General features: G+C 30.7%; 1 long non-coding RNA gene across 1 annotated transcript in view; it reads left to right on the forward strand.

Annotated features, from left to right (window-relative positions):
* The first annotated feature begins 14,549 nt into the window (after window positions 1–14,549).
* LOC111630692 overlaps window positions 14,550–16,150 on the forward strand; it is a 60,171-nt gene continuing 58,570 nt past the window's right edge. The window contains exon 1 of the long non-coding RNA XR_002757570.1: window positions 14,550–14,764. This is a non-coding gene — a long non-coding RNA (uncharacterized LOC111630692). The remainder of the gene's footprint in view (window positions 14,765–16,150) is intronic.

Raw genomic sequence — 16,150 nt, forward strand, 5'->3', positions numbered from 1 at the left:
TGGTAACAATGTTTACTCATTTACTTGCGGCCGACCCAACCACTGCACCAACTTTCCTCAGTTTATCGATTGGTTTGTTCTTGGCGCGACTCCTGTCTTTCTAATCAAGGTATGTCACAAACAACTATAATTGTTCTGTCTATCCAGCAATACTTTATCTGTCCGAGGAGACAAATCTGCTCCACACAACGCAGACGTCTGCTTTCCTCTCTCTCACTCTGTCTATGGTTCGCCTGCGTGCGTTACTCATTAAATATGCATAGATCTTCGCAAATCTACACGCGATGCGCGCTTTATAGTATCTGTTACGTTGCGTAACGGTTACTTAATGAGATTTATATACTACGAATCGATTAAGATCAGGTTTTCGGGTACTTTTTTTTCTAACAGCTTGTAACACGCGCTCTTTCAACTGGATCTCTAGTTGGAGTGGTGGATTTTCTTAGATAAACCATCACTTTAAACGATTTTTCTACGACTTGTGTGAAAGTTTTTATGGATAAATTGCATCAGATCTCATCAGACCAGGGGGTGGAGGTGGGTTACATCAATAGTCAGTACACCATTGGCACGGAAAATTGCCACAGTTTAGCGAGTTCTTTTACAACTTCACTCTCTCGGATATGACACGAATATTAAAGTAAAACATTCAGGAAGCGAGAGAGAAGAAAAATAAAAGAAAAATGTCTGTCAAAGGAAAATTAGGGAGGTTAAAAAATTGCAGGTGGTCAGTTATTTTTTTCCAAAGAGGTCCTTTAAGCCAGGAAGAGGCGAACGTACAGGGTCTAAGCGACAACTATCCAGACTATACTAGTCGATGTTGGCCTGGTATCATTTATCTTGCTTCGCAGTGGAATGTGTGTTGTGACAGCTTGCGAACAATTTGACAGGCAGCAGGTGCGTTGTTCCACCCAGCAGGACTGGTCTCTGAGAAAGGAGGCGTAATGATACAATTATACATTGTTCGCCTACTCTATATTATTATCAGGTATATACATACATACATATATATATAAATGCGCGCAACAAAACAGGGAGAAAATCGCGTTGTATTAGTGAAAATGATGTTTTGTTGCATGGTTTTCAATAAAAATATATTTTAATGATGATAAATTATTATTTGCAGGGTTAATGTCCTGAGTAATTTCTACCCTTTGTGAATTGGTAGCGCGCGTTTCCGAAGAGAAATTAACCGTGCATTCTTCATTGTACCTTTAGGGGTTGAAAGGGTTTACGGGTTTTTTTTTATTTTTATTTAAGGGAGTTAGTTTTCTTACCGTGGGGAGATGGAAGGGAAGAAGAGGGGAGGAAAAAAAATTGCACGGCACCCTTTCTTCATCCGCTTCTCCCTATCACGTGATAACCCCTAGGCGTTTCCTATGGCTGTGGTGAAGGATAGGAAGGGGAAAGTTTCCCAAACGGGGAGATAAGACGTCCACTTCAGCTCACCCTCTTCACCAATTATAGCCTCTAGTGTAATAACGTACATTATCTCACTCATTCCATTCGAACTCATGGGAGACAATCTTAGTCGATGCCTCACACCGAAACTTAGTCTTGAAGATTTTTTTTCTCCCTTCATGAAGCACAAGTAAAGATTTTTAACTTATTCTAAATTGAGAGGTGATACCTATTATAAGTGTTCAATAGGGAGGTATAGATGAAATATGTGTTTTAAATATATATTCGGTACGAAAAAAGACGTCTTCACCGCTGTGTAAACTATACGTAAACGTAATCCCATCCATTACAGCTACAGAAATGAAGTATTTTTCCTTATTTTAATCACAAAAATGTACCGGATTCTTCCTTACTTTTTAAGGAAAAAATCAAGAAAAAGGGGGTGGATAAAAAACATCTGTCTTCATATATAGAGGACAATGTGTCTAACAGATAGAGAGATTAAATAGCGTAAGCTACGTGTTCGTGACATGTCACGCAAAGTCATTTGATAGCTCAGACGTGCGAGCTGCTTACAAGTTTGTTTTAATACACTTAGATAAATCTATTTCCCCCTTTACGAACGTCAGAATTTATTTATTTTCTAACAGATTTCATATATTTTTTAATAATTATCTCAAGATTTTTAATGGGGAGATTTTTTGGCTTCTAAGATAAAGAAAAATCTAAACAATGCCCTAAGTATTGTTGTATATCTATAGACATACTTAAGTAAGGCCCATCAATATCTAAAGAAGGTTGTCATCTAATCTGGAAGTCATCAATATCTAAGAGAGTTTGTCGCCTATATCCAAGAAATATTTATAAATATATAAAGGATGCTTGCAGCTATTCATAAGATCTATAAGGTATATCTATCAAACTACATGATTTTCTTCTGTAGAATGCTTAATAAGGGGTGCAAGAAGGAAATAATGTAAACTTCTATTTCATAATTAAAGAAATTCCCTATTTATGATTGTGTTTAACAGAGAGTCTCACTTAGAGAATTTTTCTTATTCTTATAGCCTATAACTACATTAATTTTAAGGAATTTTTCTATATTTTAAAGCTACAAGTGCATATAAACCGTTAAATCAGTAGTATAAATTAGGGAATATAATAACAAAAATATAAGGAATCTCATCTATAATTATATCCTATTTAACGTCAGAACTAATAAGTCATTATAGAGTAATATATATAATTATATAGAACCTAATATAAATTCCATAAATATAGGAGCTAATTTAAATCCTATAGACTTAAGGAGCTAATGGAAATCTATATAACTTATTCTATAATGATTTACTGAAGAAATTCTCATTCATCATCCTGTTTACAAGTCAAAAATGACTAAGAATTAAACAATAAATTGTTTATATTATTATACCATAGCCATTAAAACAGCATAGTCATTATCTTTGATTGTATTTCTTCATTAATAATTTCTAACAAACGAACCTAACATGACAAGAAAGTTTCGTAAATAAAGACAGGTTATATGTAAAATTTTATAAATAACTAATGGAGTATAATAGATAAATAACCCATAAAAACTTTCCATAAAATTTATTTATTCATTATTCTACCTAAACATATAGAAATTCACGCGTAAGTATAATATAACAAGCTATCAGTAGCCATAGAAAATATATTCAGTTCATTTTCACCTAAGAAAATGTTATATAAAAAGTGAAATTTTATGGTAATGAAGCATGAAAAGTAAAGAAAATTCTAAAGAATAAATTAAGTAAAATTTATGGATTAAAAAATTTCTAGTATAAAATATTGAATTTTTTTTTTCTTATGGAAAAGAAGAAAAGAAGAAAAAAAAATTAAAATTGATTAAGAAAGGGAAAAAATTAAATTTATTATTCAATTAAACAAGAGTTATTTTATTTTATTTTTTAGTTTTTGGCATGAAAAATTATAAAATTTATGCTGCGTACCTACATATACATTGTTTATTCTTCTTTATTTTTATATAAAATTATATGAAATGAATTTAATCAGAATATTTTCAATAATAAAGAAAAAAACCCCAACTTTTTTTATTATTGAAACGAATTAAAATATTAAAAAAATAATAATAAAAACAAAAAAATAATCATTTTCATTTTTTATTGTTGTAACTGAATAAAATTATAACAATGGTTTCCTAACAATAATTGAAACTGATTTTTTAATACAAGATGTAAAAATTACAAAAGAAATTGTTTCAACTAGCACATGTTTTTTGCACGTGGTAATTGAAATAGACAGTTTTTATATTTAAAAAAATAAATCAATTTCTAACAATATGTAAAAAAAGTGTCTGTTTCAATTGTCACGTGATTTTTCACGTGATAATTGTAATAAACAATTTTTAAAAAAATAAATCAATTTCTAACAATACATAAAAGAATGTCTGTTTCAATTGTCACGTGTTTTTGCACGTGGTAATTGTAATAGACAATTTTTATATTTAAAAAAAATAAATCAGTTTCTAACAATACGTAAAAAAGTGTCTGTTTCAATTGTCACGTGATTTTTTGCACGTGTTAATTGTAATAGACAATTTTTATATTTAAAATAATAAATCAATTTCTAACAATACGTAAAAAAAGTGTCTGTTTCAATTGTCACGTGATTTTTTGCACGTGTTAATTGTAATAGACAATTTTTATATTTAAAAAATTAAATCAATTTCTAATAATACACGAAACTGATTTTAATAATGAAAAATACAATAAATAACTGCTCAATAATTCAATTGTCACGTGTTAAAACACAATAAAATTAAATCAATTTTTAATACGAAAAATAAATGTTGCTAAAATTGTCTAATCTAATTAGCACGTGGCAATTAAAACAGGCAATTTTTACATTTTTTAAAAATCAGTTTCTAATAATAAATGATATTAATTACTTTTAATGTAAAAATTATAATAAAATTGTCTATTTCGATAACCACGTGTAAAAGTCTGTCGTAATTAAAATAAACAATTGTAATTTTTTTTATACTTAAAAATAAATTAGTTCTAATAATATAACAAACTAATTTCTTAATAAAATTTTTAAAAATATTCTTAAGACTTTCTCGTGATTTTACACGTGGAAATTGAAATAGACTATTTTTACACTCTTATATAAAAATAAATCTATTTCTAACAATAAATGAAATCGATTTTTTAATTGTTAAAATTATAATTAAATTGTCTATTTCAATTACCACGTGTAAAAGCATGTGGTAATTGAAAATAGGTCATTTTAATTTTATTTAAATCACTTTCAAACAATAAACGAAACTGATTTTTAATATAAAATTGTCTATTACAATTACCACGTGCTTTTACACGTGGCAATTGAAAACAGATAATTTTTTACCTCATTTATGTTTATCGTCCGAATTTCTGGTTGGAAAATAGTTAAAATTTTTATTCGCTTTAATTAAAAACATTAATTAATTGTATTTAATATTTTTTTTAATGAATGTAACTTTATGGTCATTTTTTTAGTACCCATAAATGTTGGATAAAAACACATTTTTACGTTTATTTTGTAAAATTTAATGCACTTTTGTTACATTTTTTTACGCTTTTCAACCTTATAAATTTATATTTTTGTTTCTTCTTCTCTTTTTATAAATTTCTTTACAGCTAACACGTAATAACACGTAACTAATTGAAAAGAACACGAACTTTACTTGGTATTTTACATTCTTTTTTTACTTGTAGTAAAGCTAGATCATGGCATACAATTTTAATTAATTTTTAATATAAATCTCACATGCATTTTTTTGAAAAATGATCAGGTCTAGTACCTTCCTTCTGTCACCTTCATTGAGAAAGACTGATGATAGACCTACACTACAGGGTATTAAGTAGGCGTAATGTTGTTGGGGTATATAGCACATTTACTATCGTCTGGTCCTACATTAACTAACCTCCCTTTCTGATAAGTAATGGTATGATCCGAAGCCGTGCACTTCCGGTTTGTTTGGACCTAATCGATATTTAATGTCACAACTCACAAACAGCTTTAGATGGACACGAACGAGGATTTCCTAAATAGGACCGTTATACTATTAAAATATTCGTTAGAGTAATCAAATGTAAATAACTATGTTCCCTCTCCTTTGCTTTTATGTTTTGTCATTAAGGATTTCGTGTTTTTGAAAGAAGTAACTGGGCGGAGTTGATAAACATTGATGACATTTTTCTAAAACTTGAAAACAATGTTCTTTAATGGGTTTACGTTCTCGCAGCACGTTTGTTAAAGGTAGTTAACCCTATGTTACATGCACTATTTTGGGGTTTAATTTCTAAAGTTTTCTCTACTTAAAATGCTTTTTTTTATATAAATAAATAAGTATTATATTGGTTAAAATCTCAAATTTTACTGATTAAGTGCTGACATTTAACGATAGTTCTGTACTATCATCACCTCCCTTAAACAGGTTTTTTTAGAGATAAAATGCTGATTCCTAATGCATTTAAACATTTATTTGGAAGTTTTAATTAATTCGATAGGGTAAACAGTAGCTCAGATCTCACTTTAATTAAGCTATTAACTAATCTTTAATCCCCTTAATCCCACGCTCCCACGCTCCAGTGGATTATTTTTAAAAAAAGAGCTAGAGACAGAGTATCCAGCGGGTGGGAAGAGGGTGACAGACAAAAGAAATTTCCGTTTGGTGCACGTCAATTGCTGTCCATGTGGAAAGAATGAAGCCCCCGTCTCAGTTGGCTATATTAAAAGCTACCAGTCTATTCATGACCCAGCTAGGAATCCCTGTAAAGCTTTCGACCAATGTCCAGCAGGGATAGACGTGTATGTAATTGCATTCTTCACTCCGCCGTAAGCCTGATGGATAGAGGAGTGGACTACGAAGGGCACCAACCAACTACTGCCAGCTAATAAAAGTGACCGTGTGGAATCTATCGCGTCCAGCCCATTGTCTGTCACAGTCGTGTTGCTCTCTACTACAGGCCCCGTTTCGACTGAAGGACTGCGCTGTCCCATCTCTAGCTGGGCGTGGAAGACGAATGTCGATATACGGAGTTTGGGAAATTAAACTGTGTGCCCCTATCAATCAAGAGGGTTGACTGTGGATCTCCCCCCCAGTTTCTGCGTGCTCTGGGGACGACTGTACCCCATCACGCCCTAGTAGAAGGCTCCCCCGACTTAAGTCTACTTGTTGTGCAAGCGCTGATTGGTCCCGGCTCTAGCTAGGACCCACTAGTGAAGTCTCAATCTCCAACTGGACCATTTATCAATGCCAAGGATCGTTCTGCATCCGTCGCTACTACAGCTATTTGTAGCTGCCTTTTGGGAACTTGTTGACAATAAATGGAACACCGTCTCTGTATTGGTGGAATGGGCAGCTTTTGTTACTTTGCCCTCTGAGAAATACTGCAGATAAAAACAAATTTTATTCCTCTTAACTATAAATAGGAGGGTTGAATGACAAAGGGGGGCACGTTTTCACCATTTCTGCTTTTCGCAGCCTTCCTCTTTCAGGTGGGCATGTCTTCTCTCTACCCCCTTGATTTATTTTAATATAAAACGCTTCGACACGTACAAATCACAATGGTGTCGAGTAGAAGGTTTCCTAGTAATATACCAAGTTCCCACCTCTACATGTCTAAAGGTTACACGAAAGCCACCTCCTATAATTTATTAAAGTAGCAGTCAACCATATTGGCACGAAGACTTCTGTAATTTCGGGGACGGACTGACGGGGGGGGGGTTCTAACTGGTTTTATAAATAAATCTGTGATGCAAAAGCTAAACAAGATACATTTGCTTGTTGTTATGCGAACGTTTATTAAATTAATTAGGCTCTATCGATCGAAAAAATCACTGAGTTTCCTTATCGCTCTGATTTTTCCATCGTTAGAAATGGCAAATTTTCATAGAAAATTCTTTAAATTTATCTGATATAATTCTAGAACAGAGTAATCTTGATCTAAATTTGGAACATTTGGAGATGAATCACGTGTAAAAGTCTGTCGTAATTAAAATAAACAATTGTAATTTTTTTTATACTTAAAAATAAATTAGTTCTAATAATATAACAAACTAATTTCTTAATAAAATTTTTAAAAATATTCTTAAGACTTTCTCGTGATTTTACACGTGGAAATTGAAATAGACTATTTTTACACTCTTATATAAAAATAAATCTATTTCTAACAATAAATGAAATCGATTTTTTAATTGTTAAAATTATAATAAAATTGTCTATTTCAATTACCACGTGTAAAAGCATGTGGTAATTGAAAATAGGTCATTTTAATTTTATTTAAATCACTTTCAAACAATAAACGAAACTGATTTTTAATATAAAATTGTCTATTACAATTACCACGTGCTTTTACACGTGGCAATTGAAAACAGATAATTTTTTACCTCATTTATGTTTATCGTCCGAATTTCTGGTTGGAAAATAGTTAAAATTTTTATTCGCTTTAATTAAAAACATTAATTAATTGTATTTAATATTTTTTTTAATGAATGTAACTTTATGGTCATTTTTTTAGTACCCATAAATGTTGGATAAAAACATGTTTTTACGTTTATTTTGTAAAATTTAATGCACTTTTGTTACATTTTTTTACGCTTTTCAACCTTATAAATTTATATTTTTGTTTCTTCTTCTCTTTTTATAAATTTCTTTACAGCTAACACGTAATAACACGTAACTAATTGAAAAGAACACGAACTTTACTTGGTATTTNAATACAATACGATTAAACCAATAAGAGTAGGCCTTCTCAACTACTACGCGTTAATTGGTGAATTTTGAATATAATAAACCAATAAAAGTTAAGAAGTGTATTTTAAAATTTCACGTGTGTCTTTTCGCGTTTGTATGGTTATTGGTTTAGAGGTCGAGTTTTGTTTAATTAAATTAATTTGCCAGAAAGGATTTATTTTTAAAAATAATTAGTGACAAATCTAATAAAGTTAATTTCAATAATTTAATCGCATTCTGTGCCGACGTAGACCAACATATTGCTGTCACAAGTGGCAACGATTGAACCCATCCAGATTAGCGACGAAAGCTTGTTTCATTAGACTTAATTAGAAATTGCATCTGGAATATAATTAGATTTAACACAATCAACACTACCAGAATAATATTCGAGCGTATCGTGTGTTACACATGCATTTTCTCTTTGATAAACACTAGACTCTACTTAATCAATATTTTCACGTCGCTAAAATTTGTAAGAAATTTTCGTTAATTAAACTTTTTAAAATTACAAATTTGCATAATAATTTGCGTTGAAAACAAAAATTAACCGAGTTTTTATTATATTTAACTTTTTAAATTTTTAAACTAGCCAATAGCTGACGTATGTTACATTTTCCGATGCGTTCATTCGTCAATTTCAAATTCGATTCTCCAATCGGCGTTTGGAACGTTTTTAAATTTTAAAAAAAAAATGGTTAAATTAATTCTGACGTTAATTTGTCAGTAAATTTATAATTTCTAATAATATAAAATGTGATATATCTTAATAAAATAAGANTCTTTTTAATGCCGTTTGCAGTTAAAGTTATCAGCGTAACAGATGTGATTTAATTCGTTGTTTAGTCATTACATTTTTTGTTTCACCGCAATTTTATTTATTTTTACGTGTTTCTGATAATGTAATTTGTTTCAGATCACGTGGTTAGACTTTTAAAACATTTCTACGCGAAATTAATCCATTTCCAATCACGTGATTAGACTTTATACACGTGGCTTTTATATTTTAATCCGTTTCAACCACGTGATTGTATTTTTTTAAATAAATTTCAATTTAATCTGTTCATTTCGAACCGTATTAATAAATTTTTTATAGAATTAATCTGTTTCGGATTACGTGATTGCATTTTTATAACAATTAATCTGTTTCAATCCACGTGGTTGTGATTTTGTGTAAAGTTATCTATTTCAGATCAGACCACGTGATTGAATTTTTTTAAACAGTCAATTTCATTTAATTCTGTCAATTTCTATTTAAAGTTCAGCTGTCGCGTGAAATTGACGAGATTTAGCAAAATTGACAGGATAAAGAAAGAAAGAAAACAAAACAAATTGAAGCCACGTGGTAGGAATGGACATGACCAGAAAACGACAAAAAAATAAAAAATAAAGAAAATAAAAAATAAAAAGACAATAGGAAACGAAATGGATTAAATTAAAACACGTGACACGAAATAAACAACTTTAATTAAAATGTCACAGAACGAACAAACAAGGCAATTGTGAAATAAAGGAAAATAAAACGAAATAATAGAATAATCGACAATTAATAAAAATAACCTTTAAATCTGTAAAAATAGAGAGGTTTAACGTCTTTATTTGTAAAAATAAATAAATAAATAATATTTTATTTAATTATTTTTTTTTAAAAAATTACATTAACCACGCAGTATGAAACATATTAATTTAATAAAACCCCGTAAAAAGTTAATTAAAATTTAAAATTTTATATAAAATTTGGTAACTTTTTTTAAAGGTTTTTATAATCGTAAAATAATTAGTTACACGTTTTTATGTATAGTAAGCATGAAACCGATTAATTATGCATAAAAGTAATGTAAACACGTGTTCTGAAATAGAAAGATTTAACGGAAATATACAAGAAACTGAAACCACGTGTATTGAAACTGATTAATTTAATAAAACTGTATAAAAATAGTTAATAAATCTAAACTTTTTTCGAATTTTAGTAAATTTCTAAGCTTTTTTCTTTTTTTTTGTAGGTATATAATTAGTTAGAAGTGTTTCGAGGTGGGTCAAACCGTACAACGTAGATGTGCTTCTGGAACCCCAGAAAAGAAAAATACACTGACAGTTAGGTGACGAGTGTGCAGGGAAACAACCAGTCGCCAGTTGTGTGCTTGTGTCTGTACATTTCACAGAAATACCCTTGGGTTCTTTATTCAATCTTCGCAATGCTGTCTTTGGCTAGGAATCTTCTTTCCGTATCGAAATTGCATCACTTTCATGAGAACTTTTTTAAATACTTTTTTTTTTCTTCCTCTTCTTCCTCCTCCTCTTCTTCTTCTTCTTCTTCCTTTGAAATATTATTGTTACTGTCACTTTTGAATATCCGGAATCCAAACTTTTACTCTTCATTTCCCTTCATTTTTTTTTCCTTCTAAAGAAAGAAAACTTTTGCACAATTTTAAACATTTGTTTTTAATTTTATTTTCCTCCCGACTTAAGAGGGGGGAGGGTAAAATTTAATTAATTCTATGAGGCAATTAAGGCTATGGTTTTTTTTTTTCATCCTTTACTAAATAAACAAGCTCGAAGGCTGGAAGAATATTTAAAAATTGATAACTCGTTCTAGCTACTCTATTAATTACTAAAATAGTTCATTAACGAGTTTTTTCTCCTTCCTCAAGGCATCCTTATAATCTTACTAGTAAGGGAACAAAATCTAGTTTTTACTTCAATTATCCTTACTTAGTTTTTAGGGTGACAGATCGGATTTAAACTGAGATTTTTTTTAAAGTTATGACGTTAGTCTAATGCTATAGATAGCTTGGCTTCTAGGGAAGATGCTCTTTGTTACTACAGTAGCACAGATTTATAAACACTACTCTTCTTATGTAATGGTACAGTACCTTAACTCAAGTTTTTAATTTTTCATTCAAACTTAATGAGCTGTTAAGTATATGAAATCTGCTACTGTATTGCTACAGTAGCAGACTTACCTTTCCTCACTTTTATGGAAGAGTAGCAAACAAAACACAATAAGCAATGGCTACGTTACTGTAGTAGTAGTAGTAGTTTACTAACTATTCTTAGAGCCTTTTTCTACTTTTCTATCAGAAGATTAGCCTTAAATATCAATCGTGAGACTTATAAATCAATAATTTTATAATACCAAACGCATTAATATTGTTTCTATAATAGTACAGATTTTTGAAAGTTTAAAATAGGGAGTCTTTCTCTATACAATGGGTGAATATAGTCTTATTTTCAGTATGTTGTGATTAATTTAACTTATTTTTCTCCACACTATAATGATTATAGCCTTATTTTACTATACACTATGGTAAAGATAGCCTTTATCTCTACACCACATTGAAAATAGCCTTAAATTTAAACCAAAAAAAAAATCCCATCGAATCTACAGTAACAGGCATTATTGTTACTCTGATTGATTCCAACGTAGAGTATATTTTATTATTTAGCCTGTAGCCTTATCTCATTTTATATCTGTCACTGTTTTTGATATATTACAATAAGCGAGCACACAACAATTTTTTATTTTTATTTTATTTTATTTATTTTTTTAAGCCTAGATCATCCTCAGATTGAATCGACCAACGGGTATTAAATTGGTAAAGAGATGATGGATGATGGATAGAGCTGTCTTCTTCGGTACGAGAAGGGACCACCAAAAAATATTCTCGATTCCGAGACAGTAATGGCTGCCCAGAAGACAAGCGAACAAGAATTTTCTTCTTCTTCTTCTTATTCTTATTTTGTAGGCCCCCCTGCTAGTCGACACCCCTCTACCCCTCTAAAGTTTTACGGGTTGGAACGAGAGAAATGTCAGAAGATTTGAGTTGTTGTACTATTTTGATGACAAAAAAAAATATAACGTGCCCTACATAGGAAGACGGATTAAGTGGGATATAATGAATGACGTCACTTTTTTCATCCCTACTTTTCACGGTTACTTCCGACTGATAGTCAAGATTTCCGACGTGATCAATTGTGAATAAAATGCTCGAATTCTTCACTTCTCTCCTTACAACATCCTTACTTATTTTGCATTGTTATCAATCATGTTTTAAAGTGATATAACACGCACCCAACCTAGAAAAAGAACAATAAAAAATGATGATAATAATAATAATATCAATAATAAATGTATATTTTTAAGGTTTAAAAATAAAATGAAATCAATAAAAATTAACAATTGTCTTTATTTATCTTTATTAATCAATAATTAAAGCAAGAACACGGCTTATTAATCGATACATTATTGTTAATGTAGTAGTAGTAGTGTGAGTTAAAGATAGAGTTTTTCTTTAAGAAAACAACTGGAATGAGGGGTGTTGTTTTCGACTTTAGAAGGTCTGCACCCCTCCAAGAATTTGGAGAAGAGGGAAGTGGGCCGTTTGTTTCACCCACGTGACTGACAAAAATTTTCGGAAGTATTTAAGGGTTCGATCGATAATTAAAGCAACAACACGTGTATAAATCGATACATTTTGTTACTACAGTAGTATTATAAGTGTAAAATGAACGAATTTAAGAAAGGAAGAGACCGTGTCACGTATACATTTTACGAAATTAGAAATTAAATTACCCTATAATAAGGCATACAAATTGACATTTTGTTATTATAATAGTATAAACATTACAGTAGTAATTAAACTTGGGGCTTCTCTAACAAAAACAACTAGTAAGGAGGGTGCTGTTTTGAACTTTTGTAACTCCACCCCCTTTAAAAATTGGGTGAAGTAGACCCACACTTGCCACTCAGTAATAGGGATCAATAAATAACTTTATTATTACGTAATTAATAAAAAAAAAAAGCGCGTGCAAATCGATACACCCTGTTACTATAGCAGCACACACGGTGCGATAGTAGTTAAAGGAGTGCCTTGTTTAGCAAAAACAACCGGCGAGGAGGGTGTTGTTTTGAAACGTTTACTACGAATTTGGAGAAGGAAGAAGAGAGGACCGTTTGTCACCCACACTATACACAAAATTAGGGATGTCCAGAGGTGTGGTTACTATTTTGGGGTAAGTTACTGTCATAAAAGTGTTTTGTCGAAATGTTTTTCGTGTTCACAATATGTACAACGTGAAGAGAAGGACACTGACAGCTGCCTACTTTCTTCGAGCACTCGACTAATTAATAAACGTCAACTAAATATATCCCTAAATCCCTATTGAAGTAAGTTTATTCCCATGAAAAATGCCATTTTGTCGTGGATGCCCCGAAAATGCAATGATTTATTCTGGAAAAAAATAAAAAAAAATAAATATAAATAAAAATATAAATAATAAAAATTCACTCGAAATTTAGTTTTCAATTATTTAATTCAGTTTTTAACTAATTACATATGCTAATTTATTCATAATTTAAAAGGGGGAGGGAGGCTCGTGAATTTCTAATGAGCTCTTTCTGCCTGTATATTTGAATTGCGAGTTAAAAGGGCCCGAATTAGCGTAAGGCCTACTGTTCGAATGCCTTCTTGATATATTAAACAAGGCATAATAGATAATTCGTATAAGGTAAGGCCTCTAAATTAATGCCCGCATTCAAGATGTGCATTGTAATTGAGATTAATTTAAGGGAATTTCACAGAATTCCTGATCGATGCCTTAAGTTTTTAAACCACTTTTTATAATTATATAAGTTTAGGCCCTACGTAGATAACATTTTATGGAGCCTAGATAATGCTTGTGGATCATTTTAAACAGGCAATATTTCATGATAATTTTTAAATTGCCTTTATTGAAAAAAAGGCTCAAAAAATACTAAAATTAAACTTTATTTTAAGCCTTTACAGTCTTTAAATTAATTCAAAATTTATGCCTTTACAGGCATTTTAATAGGCAATTTACATGCTTATACTTTGATAGATTAAACGTGTTTTGTTATAACCAAAAAAAACCACGACCTGAAAATTGATTATTAGGCCTACTAAACAGGCCTTAAATTGAGGCCTGTTAGAAAATCAGGCCACCCCCCAAATCCGCATACAAATTAACTCAAAACGCAAAAAATCTCGGCTTAAAACCACTTTTAAGGGGGTGTTTTGAGGGTGTTTGATCCCCAAATAGGAATTTTTTAGAAGAGGAATTTAATACATTTTTTTACAAATTTAAAAATAAATAAAGTTTAAAGTAATTAAAGTAAGTGATTTTATTGCTATAATTCGAGTGACAGAGGCGATAATGAGGGGGTGCGAAGCGTAGTTTTGTATAAAATGTAGTGTATTAATACGTGTTTACTGCGAAGGATGCACGAGAAACGACTTTATTTTTGCTTTAGTGTTTTGGTCATTCATCCTTACGACAGAAACCGCTGTCAAGTGAGAAGAGGTTTAGCAAACGCGGTAACAAAACACGTGGTTACACAAGGGTTTTCTACAACCGCACCTATCATCAAAGAACACCTAAAATAAGAACGTCATCAATTACGTAACGTAGTATTGTTTAACTTAAATTAATCCATACGTTTTATAATTGTCGAGTGTTTAAAGTACCGCCGTCGGGGTGTTAAAAGAACAAAGAAACAAGAAAAATCCAAGATGGCGTCCACTTCGACCCGGCATGGCCATCTTTGTATCACTACATTTAACGGTTTGTAAGCTCTAAAATTATAATTATTTGATAGAATTTCTTTGATTTTACTAAAATTAAATCGATTCTCTGGTGTTTTTGACACTTATTTTTTTTATTCTTTACCTATTTTTTTGTGTGTGTTCGTCCGTGCGTGTGTCTGTATGTGTGTGTGTGAGAGAGAGAAGAGTGAGAAATTTGATAAGGGGTAAGAGTTTAGATAAATAAAATTTCCAATAGGGGGGTCGAGTTCGGTCGGTTGCTTTCCAACAAAACATCAAATATAGAAATGTTTTGACCCCGTAGCCTAAGGTAAGTAATTTTTTTGATGTTATGTCTTGCCGATATTGTCAATCGATGATGGCTTGAGTGAAATAGTGACAAGTAACACGATCGATGATACCTTTGTGTACGGGTACACACACAAAGAAAAACCTGAGCACCTTTTTTTTTTTTTTTTACTCTTGCTGTATAGCCTTAAGCTTAATCCATTATTGTTCTTACCCCGTCACGTGATAAAAATTTGCTTTATTTCATGATTTTCCTCGTAGATTAGTTCCTTTGTTGGTGCTTCTTAGAGTCCAATTTTCCTCCCTTTTTTAAAGGTTAAGTCTTTAATTTTCTAACTTAAATGCTTTTAAATAAAGTAAAATTGACAGTTTACTAGCTATAAATAGCATTTTTGTTGTGTTGAAAATATATCCTGTTCCAGAATCATCTGGTTGTTTATGACCTGTTACCATTGCCACTACAAAAACTTTTCCAACTTGATGCTCATTTTCTAGTTTAATTCTTTAATTTTCTATTTTAAATACTTAATATTTGTGTAAATTAAGTCGTTTTTCTATCTTTAAATAGTATGTTTCAAGTGTTAAAATATAAATATCTACTTCAGAATCATCTGATTGTTTATGACTTGTTACCATTGTCACCATGTGAACTTTCTTATATTCATGCTCTTATTTCATGCATTTTTGTAAGTTAAATCTTTAAATTGCTATCTAAAAATCATAAATGGAGTCGTTTTGTATCTGTAAATATAATATTTGATCGTTTTAAAATATAAAAATCCACCCTAGAATCATCTGGTTGTGTATGAGTTGTTCCATTGTCATTATGCAAATTCACCTAGCTTCTTGCACGTTTTTATGCATTTTTCCAGCTGAAAATCTTTATTATTATATTAAAAACATGAAAAATATATAAAATTTTATCTATAAACGACATTTTTATAGTTTTACAACGTAAAAATCGACCATAAATCATCCTAGTTGTTTACAACTTGTTAACGTTAATTTCTCTTACATAATTGCTTACATAGAATTATAAACAAGTTTATACTTTATATAATTAATATATAAAGGAAAATAATGTTAAAATAAAGCAAATTTCTTAATCCCCGTAGCC

Source organism: Centruroides sculpturatus, unplaced genomic scaffold (genome assembly GCF_000671375.1).
Source record: "Centruroides sculpturatus isolate CEXI.00-Female unplaced genomic scaffold, Cexi_2.0 scaffold570, whole genome shotgun sequence".
In the NCBI taxonomy this organism is placed as follows: Eukaryota; Metazoa; Arthropoda; class Arachnida; order Scorpiones; family Buthidae; genus Centruroides; species Centruroides sculpturatus.